General features: G+C 40.2%; 1 protein-coding gene across 13 annotated transcripts in view; it reads right to left on the bottom strand.

The window, feature by feature from the left end:
* The window catches only part of LOC103015218 (dihydropyrimidinase-like), a 99,013-nt gene that overhangs the window by 55,988 nt on the left and 24,299 nt on the right, over positions 1-18,726 (bottom strand). The window lies entirely within an intron of this gene.

Genomic DNA, 18,726 nt, shown 5'->3' with positions numbered 1-18,726 from the left:
TCTGGGGATTAGGAAGTAGGAATAACAACAAAAAAGAAAGAGGAAGTCTCTGCTTTCTTGGAGCTTGAGTTGAGGGAATAAACAAATAAATACATGCTTAGTGCTTCAGGGTAATAAGGACCAAAGTCCAAATAGAGGAAAGCATTCTCTCTACCACTGTGATTAGGAAGGTCGACCTTGGACATGGAGCTACCAAGCAGATTCCTGCCTGAGCATCAGGCTGACACTGGGAAGACAGAGCGGAAACATGAAGAGAGGCTGATCCTGATGGCACAGCCTCATCTGGATCTAACCTCGCCTGAAATGCAATGATGTGAACCAACAATTCCCCGTTGTGTTGAAGTCACTTGCCAATACCCCAGTCCTTCACACTCCCATTTCTTATTACTCCACATAGAATCAAACAACCATTGAGTCCTGAAAGTGTTCTTTGTGTGCAGTGTCACTTTTTCATTCTCACTGCCATCCTCCCACTTCAGTCCCTCTTACACCTGGGAAATGGAATAACAGTGGAAGACCTCAGGGGGATGGATCCCACAGGAAGTAGTGAAGGAGGAAGGACACCTCTTTGGCTGGCCAAATCCACGCAAGTCAACCCAGGAAGTCATTCGGCATCACCTCCATCTAAGAAAATGGAAGAAGATGCTCATGAAGGCTCTGGGCATGCTGATGCTGGGGGTTGGGAAGGAGGCCTTGGGAGGGTGGGGAAGCCAGTCTCATCCCTAGGGAATTGGGATGGTGATTAAGATACAGCATATGTCCTTTTCATGCTCAAATGCGCAATAGCCTGCAGGATGTATCTCCCCACTCCTGCTTCACCTTGCAGCAATATTCATGAAGAAAAGGAACTTTCCCTAGGCAAACATGCAGCCTATCTTCCAACGAATGAATCCTATCACTTAGAAGAAGAACAAGTGAAATCAGTCCATAGCGATGCAAGTCTCCCAAAGATCAGGTTGTCAGGTTTCTTAAAATAGATCAGTAGTTCATCATGACAAAAGAATAGTAAATAATTATGATCCAAAAGTTATTCTTCTAAACTGGAAAATCAATATTATGTTTGTTAACCTTGTACCATAGTTCAAAATAGGTCATTTGACTTACCTCTAATAGGTAATTGACTCTGAGATCTGTCAATTCTACTGTGTTCTATGCCAGAAAAAATATTTTTCAGAAATGTTCCTTGTCACTTTAAGAAAGCAAAGAGTAATTTGGCGTTTGCTCCCTTAAACTCTCTTATACATACCTTAACTAAACTCTATAGTCAACATATCCTCTTTCAGTCCCCCAATTTTTTTAACCCCTCGCAATGACGGCATGGTTCACACCATAGAAAAGGATGTGCTCTGAAATGTCAAGGCTCACAGGTTTTCTTATCAGAACTTCCGTGAATCGAGACTTCCCTGGTGGAGTTGTGGTGAAGAGTCCGCCTGCCAATACAGGGAACACGGGTTCGATCCCTAGTCCAGGAAGATCCCACATGCCGCGGAGCAACTAAGCCCACGCACCGCAGCTACTGAAGCCCTTGCGCCTAGAGCCCATGCTCCGAAACAAGAGAAGGCACCTCAATGACAAGTCCGCGCACCACAACAAAGAGTAACCCACGCTGGTCGCAACTAGAGAAAGCCCGTAGCCTCAGTGCCGCAATGAAGACCCAACACAGCCAAAAATTAATTAATTAAAAAAAGAAAACTTCCATGAGTTAACACAACGTTGCAGAGAAGCCTAAGAATCACAGACACACAGCAGCTAGCCAGCTTGATGACATTACACAGCCATATTTTTCTTTTTATGTTGTATTATTATACTTTTAGTGTATAGCAATGTCCTTATTCTCAAGTTTCTAATCATCAAAGACACAGCAAACGTAAAGCTATATGACAAATCCTTAATTTTGATCATCTCCAAACATTTGAACAGATGTCTATAGAAACATATTATTGTTCTTACATCAGCCAAATCTGAGACATTAAAATAGTTAACAGTTCTTAAAATATTTTCTTCCATAATAGAAGTTTATATTAAAATTACTTTCTTTGACCTGAATCAAATTACTGAATTATTTTCGCATGCTAATCAGATTCCCTTTATTATCTCTACTCGCCTTTAAATCAAAATCCTACCAGCCATTCCTTAGAACTGTATTAACAGGAACCAGGACCTGGGAAGGCCTCAGAGGCAGGTGAAGTGCTGCTGGTTCTAACGGTGGCTGCACAGCAATATCCTAGAACACAAAACACCTCCGACACGTGAAGGCAATCGTTTCAACTGGGGTTCAACTGGGTCAGGGCAGATGGCTTTGTATTTCCTGATTGCTCACATGCTCAGAAATCCAAAGTGGAGAATATCCGTTCTGCATGGTAACAAGTAAGAAATAGCTCAATCCCACATAACTGGATTGTCACCTAGTCCAATCTGTGCCTCTCTTACAGCTATTGACAGTGGTTTTTAATTCCTTCGGCAGGTCTCTCTACCCAACCAGCCTCCCTTAAGACACACAAACATACGTACACACACATGGTTCATTCTGCCACTTCTCCCACCAATTCACCACTCCGAGGAAGAGTGTATTTAGCTTCACTTTAGCAAGCTCTTTGGCTGCCTGAGGATTTATAAATGTTAAAATAAAAACTAATTACAACCTTGACAACTGCAGGTGGCACCTGGTCTTATGTCTCAAGGCAGCAGGTCGCTCCTGCATCATCCAAGCAGCAATGTCACTGCTTGCTCCTAAGCTCCAGAGAAACCCTCTGTTGGGTCTCGAACACCCCAAGTAATGAGATGCTACTGAAAGGAGCATGTGGGGACCCTAGGTCTACGCCACAGCGTTAAGTGGCTTCTGAGGTTATCGAAACTGCCACTGATTCCAAACAAGGTTCACCAGCCCCTTCCTCCCACAGTGGTCCAGGGAACACGTGGCATACAAATTCCTTCTCCACAGGTGACAGCCACTAAGGCCAGAGATGGAACCACAGGTGATACAACTTAGGAACACATCAATTTAAATATCTGATACACCATTTACCATAGCCCTAAAATGACTCATCCGAAAGGATCATATTTGCCAGTTTAAAAAACAAACTTTTTTCAAGTTTCTCTCCATGAGTTAGCTATCACTAGCACATCCTCCATGAGTATCTTTTCCTGATGTACTACCGAGTAAAAACTTAATAAAAGCCATAGCCTAGATAAAATATATCATTTTTTCATTTGTGATTAACAGCCTTGGAGGGAGGTTTTTTTTTTTAAACTGGTCCATTAAACGGGCATATATTTAAATAAAAATTATACAGTTTCCAACTTTAAACTACTCAAAATTTCAAGTACTTTATGTTTCAATTCTATTTCAAATCAGTACACTGAAAATACCCATTACCTGGAAACTAAGGAGAATATTTTTATTTTTTATGGCGAGTCAGACTCCCTATATTATTATTGAAAAGTAAAGTTTCTAATGAACCAGAAAGGAAATTTATTGTAAAGCAACACTCAAACTAAGCACATGTATTATCACACAAGGTTATGTGTACACCTACCAGACATGTGCAATCTCTATGTCAGAGCATTATTTTCAAAAACTTAAAAACACAACACGTACAAATACAGAACAAATGCATGCCAAAGAATCATAAACTCATTAATGACTAATCCAGTAAAAGAGCATTTTGAGAAGCTAGGAATTTACAGGCATTTATAGAAGAACATTAGAATGAGATTGCTAGGTTACAAAAAAACTGATCAGTGTCCTACAGGGCAATACAACCTTTGTAGTTACCATATGTACCTGAAAAAAAAAAAAAAAAAGAAATCATCAATTTCAGCGTCTAAACTCCAGTCAAATGGTAAATGACCAAGTCAGACATGGGTGCATTCTTCTAGGTAAGTAAACAATCATGTGGGCCTATTAAACAATGTTCCTGCATAATGTCAAAAGGTCACTCTATCATACCCTCTCTTTTTTTAACTTTTTATTTTACATTGGAGTATAGTTGATTTACAATGTTGTGTTAGTTTTTACAGTATTTACAAGTTGTGTATAACTTTAATCAGCACACAGATTTTAACCTTATGCCATAGAACTCAAACTGGACAAAACAAGTATGATATTTGGAAGGAACGTATTACATATGGTTTCCTGCCTCTCAGAAATAGGTAGACATAAATAATTCAGTTTTTTAAAGTTATTCAATATGATGCAACAGAGCCTCTAGCAATCAGCACCGCAACGGGCCCCAGGTAGGCAGATTGAGTGGGGACACTTTGGAAGTTTCTCTGAAGAACTTTGTATGTTGAAGCCAAGCCTTTAAAGGCTCTGAAAAGTTAAGTGGGGAGAAGATCCAGAGGTTAATTTCATATTTGTTTTTCAGGATTAGAATTAGAATTGCAGGTAAACCCTGGATCTATTCATTCCAAACTGTCTGAACTCTTTTATACTTTTATAAGTATACTTTTATATTCAAATTCTGATTTTGATTTAAAGGGAAAAATTCAAATTCAAATTTGCTCAGTTAATTGAGATTTTTGTCAGTGAATATGTCCTTTATTTAGTACTCTTGAATGATTTGGGGTTTTTTTCCCAAATCAACTCAAAGGAGCAGACATTCTTGAGCTCCAGTCTTCTCCCCAGAACAGGCTTTCAGGCATGGGAGGGTCACTGATAATGTGTCTTTAGGGTCATTTTGTTTGTTTGTTTGCTTAAAGAGTCTCCCCCAGTTGCATAAGCTTCAGGACCCTCACAGCTCTAGCCTTGCCTGTCACTCTGGGTTGATAGTCACATGCACTTTGTAAGTTTTTTTGGAGAAAAAAATGTTGTTGTTTTCCCGAAGTTTTCAAAAATATTCTGACCTCAGTATTTCTGGGAAGTTTATTCAAATATGATTTTTTTTAAAAAAACGGTCCGTTTACCAATTTGTGGAAGACTCTTTCCAACAAGTCCAAGCTCCAGTGCTTACTAAATACCTCCCTCCATAGTCTATGCTCATTTTCCCCAACATGTTTCACCGAATCACGAATGGATTCCCCACTCACCTGCTCCCGGGGCACATCTCCTGATAGGCTCCCTCCCTACACCAAGGAACATAGTACATATGGTCTCATGCCTTTCAGAAACAGGTAGACGTAAGTAATTCAATCTAAATATCAACCAAAATACTGACATTTTCTTATTCAGATCATCTCTCTTCTTCCTCCCCAAAGATCTGAAAATTCATAAAGAAACAGTAGATTCACAGGGATAATCCTGATTAACTTGGGGGATTCGACTCACTCTAGAAAACCACTAAGCACACTATTGAGACAAAAAGAAGCCTGCACCAATTAAAACAGTAGCAGGATTTTAGTCCATATTACCCAAGGTCAAAACTTCTGTATGGACTGTATTGTCTTAGCACACATGGCATTACTTGAGATTGACTGTGCTCACATAGCAATAGAATATGTTGATGACACTTAGCAAATAATTACAAAGAATCTGTGCCCACTGAAATGACAGGAGTTCTGACAAACAATACCCTTGAGAAGAGACATTTGATAAACACACTATTAGACATTCACTTAAATCAATTCTAACGATTTTATACTTCTTAGCAGTTGTAGCATTATCTTCAGTTCCTCCAGTCTGCAATTCATGTATTTTTATACCAAATTCTTAAGGTTAATCATGTTATTGGGCTAGGATAATTTATACAACAAGTGTCTCACTATTATACTGTGTTATGTTATTTTTCTTTTAAAAGAATAATATTGTGTGATAATATCTATTAGAGGATCATATTAATAAACTTTCATGAAAGATGATACAATAACACTTCAGCACATAAGGAGCCATTGCTCCAGTGAAGAAAGGATTCAAATCTGATACAAATCTTCAAATTGAGGTGCTAATATATTTGCCTAGATCAAGCACTAGGTATTATTACATGAAGAGCACATGTTTGTCTCCCATGCTGGCCAACAAAATGGGCTTGATCTGCTCCCCCAACCAAGGGCAGAGACCTCTCATACATATGCAGGACATAACAGGGAGGAGACATTGTTGGATAAGAACAAATCCTGATTACCACTCCTAGAACAGTGATTCAAGTTGTGTGCCCCACCTGTAGTGGGCCAGAAATACATCTTTTATTCTCACAACAAGAAGGGCACTTTTGACAGGGGAAGGAAACAAAAGAAGACTTCTAGAGAAAATTACAAGTACTGAGATTTAACAAGGTGCGGATGAGTGAGTGTGTAACACTCACTAAATTGAACCCCTGGGTCTACAAATATCATCATTTACGTCAAATAATCACCATCAACAGCGGCTGAAATGTCTAACACTGGCTTCAGTCCTTTTCAGAGACTTCAGTCCTTTTTCTTTTCACTGGGGAGTAGAGTTAGGGAGGACAGCAGCTACTAGCTATAGCTGGTACTTTACTTATATGGGGAAAATAATTCAGCTGTAAATTAACTTCCAATTGTGTTGTTCCTTAATCGGGAAAGAGTGAACATTACTCCTCAAAGTGACATGCGATCCAGGAGACAGATTTACAATACTAAATATGCAATCAAAATACTGACATTTTCTTATTCAGATTATATCTCTTCTTCCTCCCCTCCCCCCCGCAAAAGATCTGAAAGTTCATAAACAAATAGTAGATGCACAGGGATAATCCTAAAACAGAGAGCTACTGCCCTCTTCCACTTGCGGCTCATGGTAGGAAGTGAGCAAACCAACCACTGTCTGCACAACAACTTCTGGAAAACAGGGCTCCAACTTGGAATCTATGTTCTAACTTTCCTCTTGCATTCCATTTAAGAGGATAACTCCATTAGAATAACACTTTCATCTTGACTAAATACAAAGAGTTCTAGAAGGCAGACCAAGTAGAGATGCACAATTTTTAAATATCTGGTCCTAGAGGATGCTGTCCATTCAACTTGTTTTATCTTCAAAAAGACAGAGAATAAGAGAAAAAAAAAAAAAAAAGCCCATGTTTTTGGCTATTTAGAAACATTACTCTCGCCCTGTGTAGACTCCTCCTGACTTAAAATTTCCCATTAATTATAAAGATTCATGTCAAAACATGGATAATTTCTGAGATGTCAAATGTTTCAACCAAGTCCTGTATGAGAGTATGTCTTATGCCAGAACCTCACCCAGGTTGACCCCCCCACCCCCACCGCGGTCTGACTAATTTACTACTGAGAACCAGTTGTAAATAGAGGAAAAATGTCACTGTATCCTTTTGGGGAGAAGATCTTTACCTTTTTAAAAATTTACATACAGTTCTCATTATTTTATCAGGGCTTAAGAATATTTCATTTTTGTTAGTTTTAAAGTCTTGTCTGAAAAGATTACTTGAGTTCTTAAAACACTTCTTAGGAATAAAAGGTTAGCGATCAAAAGACTTGAGCAAATGCTGGTGTTCGTGATTTCTTGTTGGTAGCCTAAATCCCATCCTGCTGGCAAACTCCTCTTTACAATTTCTCAAATGATGGGACAGGACTAAATGAACTCTCTACCTTGATTTATGTAGTAACAAATTTCAAATATGGGTTTGAAATACCTTGCTTGTATATACATCTACACATACAAACAAACACCTCCCAAATATTCGAGAGTTAAGGAAAAATCCAATTGGTCAAATTACCTAATCTAGACTATAATAAGATTCATTCACCATTACTTCTACTGCTACAAAGGATACTGTCAAATGAGATTAGCAAGCAATTATCAAACAGTTTGTGTACTCTCTATGAATCTTTAAGTCTGCAAAGACATTTAAATATATACTTGACACTTGAACAACTATAGTAGCCATCTTTGCGGTGATCAAGGACTCTATAGTATCTAAAATGTTCTTAGCCATGCATATTTACATAGGTACTTTTAACTTACTGAACTTTTCATCAGAGTACTAAACACATCTAAATAAAACAGAGGCTGAAAAGTGAAAACTAGCATTGACATTTGAAGAGTCAGCCAGAGACCCAGACGAACTGAGCTTAGAGATATATTCAATTCAGAAAAGGGTATCTGCCTGGATATTCAGACATGGAGCACCTCAGAGCATGTGACTCTTAAAAAAGATGCTCAGTATGAAGAACATGATACCTCTGTGGATTTCAGGGAATAAAATACAAACAGAAAATAAAGAAATATCAAAATAACTGATCTTGCAATATCCTGTAATCACAACTAAGGAGACAAGAAAGGCAGCACAGCACTCTGCTTCTAAGGGAAGGATTTTTGAAGCCATGTTTCCTTTAAGTAAGAGTGACCTCTGGTGACTTTTTAATTGCACCTCAGTGTACTATGTTAAATTATTCTACAATTCTTGTATACTAGCAATTCATTTAGTACTACATTTTTAATTTCTTAGCAAAGTGATAAATGCTTTACCGCAGGACCTAAGGATTTCATGTAAATGCCTCCATTTTAATTAATTCATGGAAATTGTGCCCAAAGCTAAATTAAAATTCTGCCTGAAACACGGGGCAGTATTTTCTTAAAGGAGACTAAGGCTCATTTTCAGGAGTGACTCATATAATATGGCATTAAATGAGCTGATACTAAATGATGACAACACAAACTTATCACAGCCTCGGGGCATGTATGGATGAATGCTGGAAGGGTAACTATTTGTACAAAATGCTTTTCACTTTAGCACAAACTTCCTGGTAAGGGCGGAGTTCCCCAGCCCACCCCACCCCCAGATAAAACTGGATACCCAGCAGCAAGGTCGGTTTCTAACATGCCTACTAGCACTTTCTTGAAATGCATAATAGCTTGCCTTACTCCCTACAACCTGATTTAAAAAAAATTCTTGAGGGGGATGGGGTGTGGATGTAGGACTAAGGGGGCTTTCTTCCAATCCCTCAAGGAAAGAAAAGCCCTATGATGGAGATTTCAATCTGAATAACACTTTGAAAACTTTTTCCGATTTCCAGATTAAAATGCCTTGAGGTCGGCTGAATCAATTTGGCTAGCATCTTTAGATCAGACTCGCATTGCCAGTCCAGAACTGAGAGGTTAATACATCTTCACTGAACCAACAAAATGAGAAACATAGCACATCACAATATACAAGCATGTGCACTTGCAAATGAACCTGAATGGCAGGTTATGTTTTTCCTTTAAGCAAAAGCCTTCTAATTCTGAGGGGTCTATCCTTCTCGTAATTCTGGGGACTAACCAGGTTTGCCGCCTGGGCTCTGCTGCGGAGCCTGCCCGCCGCTGCAGCGCCCGAGTTCTTGGTACCCGATTCCGCAGGGCGCCAACTGCAAACATCTACGCTAATGCAGGACCCGGCCAGGTCGGCCAACCATTTCCTTTCTGACATAAATCCTCCAAAATGTATTCATAGTAAAAAGAAAGAAATGACATATTGGCATGCTCTTCTCTCCTCACCTCCTGCTATCCTCTCTCTCTGGTCTCTCTCCGCCTCAATATTCTCATGCTAATTTTAGGTTTTACTAGAACTTGAGCTTTCTCAATGAATATTCAAAACAACAGCACACAGACAAAATTCAGCTCACAGACAAGTCAAAACAGGCTTTGTGTATTACAGACTTGACAAGTGGAAAAACCATTGTAAACCATCCTATCCAAGCGTTGGGACTTTGCGATGGTTTTTAAATGCCTCATTTTCAGAAGCAGACCAGTGATTCCATTTGTAAAATTCAATTAGTTTTTTTCAAAAACACGAATTCTCAGTTGACAGTATAAGTTTTAAAAGATTTGCTGTACTCACAAGTATTCCCTGCTGCTAATGTACTCCAGGGCTGGGCAGACAAAAGAAAGAGCATCCTGAGACAGGCTCCCGCGGCGGAGTCCGTGTTCACCGGACACCGGTGCTCCCCACCCCAAAACCCAAGGTGTCCAGACAGCTGCTCTGAGCCGGAGTCTGCAAGCTCCCTCCTGCTCGGGGTAGCTAGCGCTCCCTCCTCCGGGCTCGGCGAACCCGCGCAGCCGGCGGGGCGGGAGCCCCAACCTGCAGCCACACCCCCACCCCCACCCCCACCCCCACCCCCACCCGCTGCAAGCATCTGCACTTGCAAATGAACCTGAACCCACACACACACACACACACACACTTCCATTGCTCTATTGTTATGTCATTGACATAACTGATGAAAACTAGTTTCCTTCATGTCCATACACACATTGATAGGATTAGGTTCATTTTCCTTGTATTGTCATTACAATATGATGTTATTCCTCAGCTGGAACTAGATTAAAATTTTGCATTTGTATTTTTCATTTCCATGTGGAAAATGAAATCTTATTTTTGCCTGTCAGTCTAAAACCACTTTGAATCGTAAATTGGTCTCCTATGGTAAACCTTTAAGACCTCTTCTTCTTGTTGCTGTAACCTTTTCTACATGGTGGACTTTATTAGTTACATTAATTAAATAACAAATGCCCACCTTATTGAGCTGGGTATGCTTTAATCCACAGGCACAAATCAAAAGAAAGAAATGATTATACCATTAGAGTTAAAAAACAAAAAGCTTTGGTTGATTTGTTTGTAAAGAATGGTTTAAAAGGAACCTAAAGTCGTTTCTTTGTTTGAAGGCTTAAGTAATTGTACCTGCCAGGTAATTGACGAGAGGGAGGCCTCTCACTTACCACCCCCTTTTGTGTGTTTCAATTACTGGGAAGGTTAATGGTGCTGAACAGCTGAGGTATGAAGGCACCTTGCATTATCTTCCCCATCAGAAGTCCCCAGAGCCCGTTCACCTTCCCTCCTGTTTATGGGAAAAGACACAGTGTTCTCTCACAGCCCAGAGTACATGAGAACCAACTTCTCACAGCCTAGCAGATCTTTGCCAACATTTTCTGGAAAATAATTCTGCCCCTTTCAGAGCCAGCGTGCAATGTAATTTGAACTCAAATACCAACATCATTTAGAATGACTGAAATCATACCTTGATCTTGTGACTTGTATAGTCTCATTCTTCTAAATTTTAACTTTAATGATGCTTATTTATTAAGCAAGTACAGAGTATATGGGCAGAATTATTCTTTGAATATTTTATATTGAATGAATTGAAATAATTGGGATGTTAAAGGACTAGGGAATGATAATGAACATGTATGCACTGAAGCATTTACTCTGTACTAGGTAGGTTCTCGTCTGTATCATATCCCTTTAAGACCCCTCCTCTCTGAATATCGTCCTCCATGTTGACTCCATCAGGATTCACTTACCTAGAAACAATAGGTAACCTGTGACCAGGGCAGATGTTCAGGGAAAGGAAAGGAAATTACGGCTCCACCAAACCTCTCTTGCACAAGTACAGATGTGTTTGTATTTAGCCTGAGACAAAAACTTTGTTCCTTTTCCTTCATTATTGTTCCTAACATGCAACAAAGGCAATCGTAGGAAAGGCAGTGTGGCCCTAAATTCCCCCTCAGCTGATCTTTAAGAACTTCAGACATTTTCCAAAGAAGATTTTGATCTAGGGAAGGACATCAAGCTCCAAATTAAGGTGGACTATGTGGGAAAAAGGTCACTGGGATAGGGTTGCCAGGTAAAATACACCATGCCCAGATAAATTTGAATTTCATATAAATATATAGTTTGGGAGACATACAATCAACAAACATAAATCTGGCAACCTAACATTGCACTGCACCGTATAGATGGCAGATGATTTTAAAAAGGAGGGTCATGGGGATATAAGAAAAGAATGTGAAACTCAAGAGTTTTTTCTAGGGTAAGGGTCAACAAATTGGCATGAGGTCCAAATCTGCTTTGTTCCTGTCTAAACAATGTTTCATTGAAACACTGCCACACCCATTCATTAAGTACAGTCCAAGGCTGCTTTCACTCTGCAGTGGCAGCGTTCAGTAGTTGCAGGCCCACAGAGCCTAAATATTTACTATCTGGCCCTTTAACCAAATAATAAAAAATAAAAAGTCCCAGTTAAACTGCTAAAATTACAATTGTCATTCTAAATACTCACTATTTCCCCTCTCTGAGGAAAGGCTTCTTTCCATAGGCATGCCTGATATTATAAAGCTGAAAATATGTAGGCTTTTAAATAAGTCATATTATTCTACTCAATGGATTTAAACATAAGGCAATATTGTCACTTCAAGAAAAATAAAAAGAGCTTTGAGAATTTTTTCCATATGTCCACATTTGTGTTTCACAACTCCAGACCACCTAATGCAAACTTTCATTTCTCAGCAAAATGAAGCGGAGAATATTACAAAAGACTCAGCGATGTCAAATCCAGCCACCAGTTAGATCTTCCAATTTTCAGTACAACATTTCCTGCCAGATGTGGCTCAATGTGCCTTAAAGAAGCAATTGTTTAATTCTCATGTGGAGAACTATTGTTCTGGAAGAATGAGGGCATTATAGGATTAATCTCCAAGTGGTAAGAAGAAAAGCTAGGTTTACAAACTCTGTATGACTCTGTATGTGCCAGTGAGTAGCTGGAAGTAAGCGTTCTACTGGAAGATAGGATTTCGTTCCTCAGGAAACCAACACACTCCTGGGACCCTGGGTTGAAGCCATTTGATGGGTGGATAGCATGAGAAAGGTCTGGCAACCAAAGTCACCCCATGCTGCTGATGCAGACACCTGGCAGAGACAAGATAAAGTTCACACAGTCACTTGAGGCTTTAAAACCTAGTATGCAAACGAAAAGTAGCGAAGAAAATTCTATTTCTAATCTACCAGTGAAAGATGTGCATTTCATTTTCAGATTATGAAAGTATCGAAGGAGAAAGGCTGTGCTGTCATGAGTGACAGTGCCTCGGCCGCCAGGACTCCAATCAGAGGCTCAGTGATAAGTGAGAGTGAGCCCAGACTACTGCCAACGCCATGGCCAAAGACCGAAGAACACACGGGAAGGGGTTTCCTAATTGTGTATGGTAAATAACCCTGCATACAAATCCTCCAAGCCACGATCTGGGTAGTGTATTAGAGCAAAGAAGTAACAAAGAAAACAGGCAGGTTGACATTGAGGAGAGAGGACCAAATCAGTTTCAATAGACTTGAGGCTCTGTGGGCCTAGGGAAGGAGAGGGTATTCTTTCCATTCTTCTACTCTTTTATTTCTTTATACATATCAAACAAATTTTATATCCTAAATCTATTTCAATATATACATTTATTTTGGTCTAATTCTGTAGTTTATTATTTCTGATGATTCTTCCTCTTGCATTTTATGTTTTTATTTTTATTGTGAGCATATGTTTCCTGGAAATGGATCTGTAAGAGCCTAGATGACTATGTTCAACAGGAAGACAAGACATGGAGAGAAAGTGCCAGAAGTAGAGGGAGGGGTAACTGAAAGTCCTGATGGAAGAATGCCAGTGTAGCTAGGTGGTGGTTGTAGTTTAGGGTCAGTTAAAGGAGGGACTAGGAACAGTAAGTGAAGGGAAGGGACCTTTCAAAGAATAAATGTATGCGCGTATGTGTGTGTGTGTGTGTGTGTGTGTGTGTGTGTGTGTGATGTGAGGGAAGATTCGAAAATCTTTACCCAGAAAAGCAAGATCATCAGGTAAGTGGTCTTTAGAAAGATTATTCTGGCAGCAGGATAGCAAATGGATCAGAAGGAGGTGAGGTAGAGACAGGAAAATCATGAAGACAACAATAGTAAATGCCAGAGATTTAGAGGGTTTGAATAAGTCAGTGATGGGATGACTGAAGAAAAGGGGACATGAGAAAATTCAAGAGATGGGGCTAAACCTAACCTTTCACAGTCAAACAGTAATGCTCTCTTTCCAAGGATCCACACCAAAGTTTTCATACCCATTCTAAGTGAGATGACATTCCAAAGCATACAAAACATGTTTGACTTGGACACTAACACTCATTTCACTATCATAAATGTCAAACAACCCCTACTGATGGTCAGATACTATATGTCTTAGAAGACTTCATAAAAAACAGCCAGATAACAAGCAGTGTATGTTTCAGGAGCATATTGTCTTGATCTGGGGAGTCCTTTTCAGCTAGTGGAAAAATATATAAAACCGAAAGAAGTCAAAGTTGCTAGTGACAATTTAATCCACATAGCTTAATCTGAAAAGCTTTATTGCTTAGAGAGATATAATATTACGGAAAGCTGAAACATATCAATGTACTGTTAGAGTTTCTAATTCTATGACATAAACTTATTTTTAAATAGTCTTCTTTTGTAATATTGTCTTAATCTTGCAGTATTAGTGATAATACTTTGAATAATGGAAATACCCAGTATAAATGCCTTTCCCTAAAATTCCTTATCTGATTATTCTACCCAAAGTCATGGACCAAAGTCACATTTCTGATTTTACACTTGAGATCAACAGGAGCAACACTAATGGCTAAAATTCACTGAGGACTTACTATGTTCCAGGCATTCTTTATATATATTAATTAATTTAATCTTCATAACAAGTCTATGAGATGGGTTATAATTATTACTTCTATTTTTGGAGACAAGGAAGCTGAGACACAGAAAGGATAAGCAAATCACCCAGGGTCACACAGCTGGCATTCATCAGTGGAAGCAGAAGCCTAATCCAAACATTCCTTTCATAACCACTCCACTCCACTGCCTATCTGAAAGTGTGACTCATTATGTTAGTACATCTTGTTGAATTTTATAGTTTTATGCTGTTTGAAGGAGTGCTGCTGGAATCATCTTCATTTCTACACCTCCACTGGGCCCTTCTATGTAATTCTGAAAATACGAACGATCTTTGTTTGAAAATAGAGGTAGTCTTGAAGTGATAGCATGTGCATTTTGTCATGCCTTTGAGCTAGCTAGTCATAAAACTTCTCAAAGATAGTAACAGGTTTTGTTGACAATAATGGCCAGCCATAAACAGACTCAGAAATTCCTCACCCTAGACCAGGGGGTCAAGTCTGCAAGCACAATGGGAGCTTCCACTTGATGTTGCAGGTTACTGGACACAGAGTCCGTGGTTCTCACTCCCAGAGGCAGCTGTGACCCAAATGAATTTAGCCTCATGGGTGTCAAGGAGACACCTGGGCACCTACACTGAAGTGCAATGGCCACCTGTGCACCTGCAGGCCCTCTGCCCTGATGTGCAGTGAGCCTTTCCCACCTGGATTAGATGCTGCTTCCAGTATCAGGTAGACACTGTGAACCAGGCTTGTGGAGAAGGCCAATTACACACTGCCCCCAGGCACCTCTGTTTCAGGCTCCTCCTGAATATGGAGCCTTGCTGAGATCAGACTTGATCAAGATCTCCCTAGATAACAGTCATCTTGCCTAATAATACCTGCCAGAAGGCCTCCTCTTTGCTGCTTGTTGGTCTTTGGTAGTTCCCCTGACACCTGGCCTTTTCAAGCTCTCCCTCAGGGCTTCCCAGCAACTTTTAGAACAGGCACCATGCTTTTTATCAAAGCCTTGGGTCAGAAGTTATGTCAGGCATTTTCCTACTGGAAGAAAACAAAACACTCAAAATCAGCCAATGGATCCTTCCATGAACAAATCAGTTGGCTAGTAGAGAGCTCAGGGATAGTCACATAAAAATGCATTTGTATTAGGCCACCTAAAAAATGATGATAAAATACACAGGGGGATTCTGCAGATAGTCTATATACTTTCAAGGTAGCATATTTAAAATATATTCATTTCTCCATTTCTTTGGTACTTACTGAGTACCATCAGCAAAGCACTGCAGGAACAAAGAAGCGTGATTCTGTTTTCAGGAAGTTTAAAATCTGATGAAGGAGGGAGACGTGTAACCAAGCATCTGTTCTATGAAGCCAGTAAGAGCCTGAAAGCTAGTGCTTTTCATAATAGATGTTAAACTAATTACCTAAATGGATTGTGCATTTTGCTTTCTTGTCAAAGTGATGCAGTCAAAGCACCTGGTCAAGGATCAAGTTGCAATCACTTCCTGGCTCCACCACTGGTCATGAGGGCCAACCTTTCCTGTCACAGTAGCTGGATAAGAGCAGTCACAACACAGACAAAACTGTGGAAGTCAGATCTGGGGATCTTGCTGGTTGTTTGGGGAAAGAGAATCATTCACCTTTTTACTTAGCCAACAAATATGTATTGAGAACCCACTGTCTTCCAGGACCATCCCTGGGCTCTGGGGATTAGGAAGTAGGAATAACAACAAAAAAGAAAGAGGAAGTCTCTGCTTTCTTGGAGCTTGAGTTGAGGGAATAAACAAATAAATACATGCTTAGTGCTTCAGGGTAATAAGGACCAAAGTCCAAATAGAGGAAAGCATTCTCTCTACCACTGTGATTAGGAAGGTCGACCTTGGACATGGAGCTACCAAGCAGATTCCTGCCTGAGCATCAAGCTGACACTGGGAAGACAGAGCGGAAACATGAAGACAGGCTGATCCTGATGGCACAGCCTCATCTGGATCTAACCTCGCCTGAAATGCAATGATGTGAACCAACAATTCCCCGTTGTGTTGAAGTCACTTGTCAATACCCCAGTCCTTCACACTCCCATTTCTTATTACTCCACATAGAATCAAACAACCATTGAGTCCTGAAAGTGTTCTTTGTGTGCAGTGTCACCTTTTCATTCTCACTGCCATCCTCCCACTTCAGTCCCTCTTACACCTGGGAAATGGAATAACAGTGGAAGACCTCAGGGGGATGGATCCCACAGGAAGTAGTGAAGGAGGAAGGACACCTCTTTGGCTGGCCAAATCCACGCAAGTCAACCCAGAAGTCATTCGGCATCACCTCCATCTAAGAAAATGGAAGAAGATGCTCATGAAGGCTCTGGGCATGCTGATGCTGGGGGTTGGGAAGGAGGCCTTGGGAGGGTGGGGAAGCCAGTCTCATCCCTAGGGAATTGGGATGGTGATTAAGATACAACATATGTCCTTTTCATGCTCAAATGCGCAATAGCCTGCAGGATGTATCTCCCCACTCCTGCTTCACCTTGCAGCAATATTCATGAGGAAAAGGAACTTTCCCTAGGCAAACATGCAGCCTATCTTCCAACGAATGAATCCTATCACTTAGAAGAAGAACAAGTGAAATCAGTCCATAGCGATGCAAGTCTCCCAAAGATCAGGTTGTCAGGTTTCTTAAACTAGATCAGTAGTTCATCATGACAAAAGAATAGTAAATAATTATGATCCAAAATTTATTCTTCTAAACTGGAAAATCAATATTATGTTTGTTAACCTTGTACCATAGTTCAAAATAGGTCATTTGACTTACCTCTAATAGGGAATTGACTCTGAGATCTGTCAATTCTACTGTGTTCTATGCCAGAAAAAATATTTTTCAGAAATGTTCCTTGTCACTTTAAGAAAGCAAAGAGTAATTTGGCGTTTGCTCCCTTAAACTCTCTTATACATACCTTAACTAAACTCTAGTCAACATATCCTCTTTCAGTCCCCCAATTTTTTTAACCCCTCGCAATGACAGCATGGTTCACACCATAGAAAAGGATGTGCTCTGAAATGTCAAGGCTCACAGGTTTTCTTATCAGAACTTCCGTGAATCGAGACTTCCCTGGTGGAGTTGTGGTTAAGAGTCCGCCTGCCAATACAGGGAACACGGGTTCGATCCCTAGTCCAGGAAGATCCCACATGCCGCGGAGCAACTAAGCCCACGCACCGCAGCTACTGAAGCCCTTGCGCCTAGAGCCCATGCTCCGAAACAAGAGAAGGCACCTCAATGAGAAGTCCGCGCACCACAACAAAGAGTAACCCACGCTGGTCGCAACTAGAGAAAGCCCGTAGCCTCAGTGCCGCAATGAAGACCCAACACAGCCAAAAATTAATTAATTAAAAAAAGAAAACTTCCATGAGTTAACACAACGTTGCAGAGAAGCCTAAGAATCCCAGACACACAGCAGCTAGCCAGCTTGATGACATTACACAGCCATATTTTTCTTTTTTTTTATGTTGTATTATTATACTTTTAGTGTATAGCAATGTCCTTATTCTCAAGTTTCTAATCATCAAAGACACAGCAAACGTAAAGCTATATGACAAATCCTTAATTTTGATCATCTCCAAACATTTGAACAGATGTCTATAGAAACATATTATTGTTCTTACATCAGCCAAATCTGAGACATTAAAATACTTAACAGTTCTTAAAATATTTTCTTCCATAATAGAAGTTTATATTAAAATTACTTTCTTTGACCTGAATCAAATTACTGAATTATTTTCGCATGCTAATCAGATTCCCTTTATTATCTCTACTCGCCTTTAAATCAAAATCCTACCAGCCATTCCTTAGAACTGTATTAACAGGAACCAGGACCTGGGAAGGCCTCAGAGGCAGGTGAAGTGCTGCTGGTTCTAACGGTGGCTGCACAGCAATATCCTAGAACACAAAACACCTCCGACCCGTGAAGGCAATCGTTTCAACTGGGGTTCAACTGGGTCAGGGCAGATGGCTTTGTATTTCCTGATTGCTCACATGCTCAGAAATCCAAAGTGGAGAATATCCGTTCTGCATGGTAACAAGTAAGAAATAGCTCAACCCCACGTAACTGGATTGTCACCTAATCCAATCTGTGCCTCTCTTACAGCTATTGACAGTGGTTTTTAATTCCTTCCGCAGGTCTCTCTACCCAACCAGCCTCCCTTAAGACACACAAACATACGTACACACACATGGTTCATTCTGCCACTTCTCCCACCAATTCACCACTCCGAGGAAGAGTGTATGTAGCTTCACTTTAGCAAGCTCTTTGGCTGCCTGAGGATTTATAAATGTTAAAATAAAAACTAATTACAACCTTGACAACTGCAGGTGGCACCTGGTCT

This window comes from Balaenoptera acutorostrata, unplaced genomic scaffold (assembly GCF_949987535.1).
Source record: "Balaenoptera acutorostrata unplaced genomic scaffold, mBalAcu1.1 scaffold_534, whole genome shotgun sequence".
NCBI lineage: Eukaryota > Metazoa > Chordata > Mammalia > Artiodactyla > Balaenopteridae > Balaenoptera > Balaenoptera acutorostrata.
This window is presented reverse-complemented; position numbering and strand designations above follow the sequence as displayed.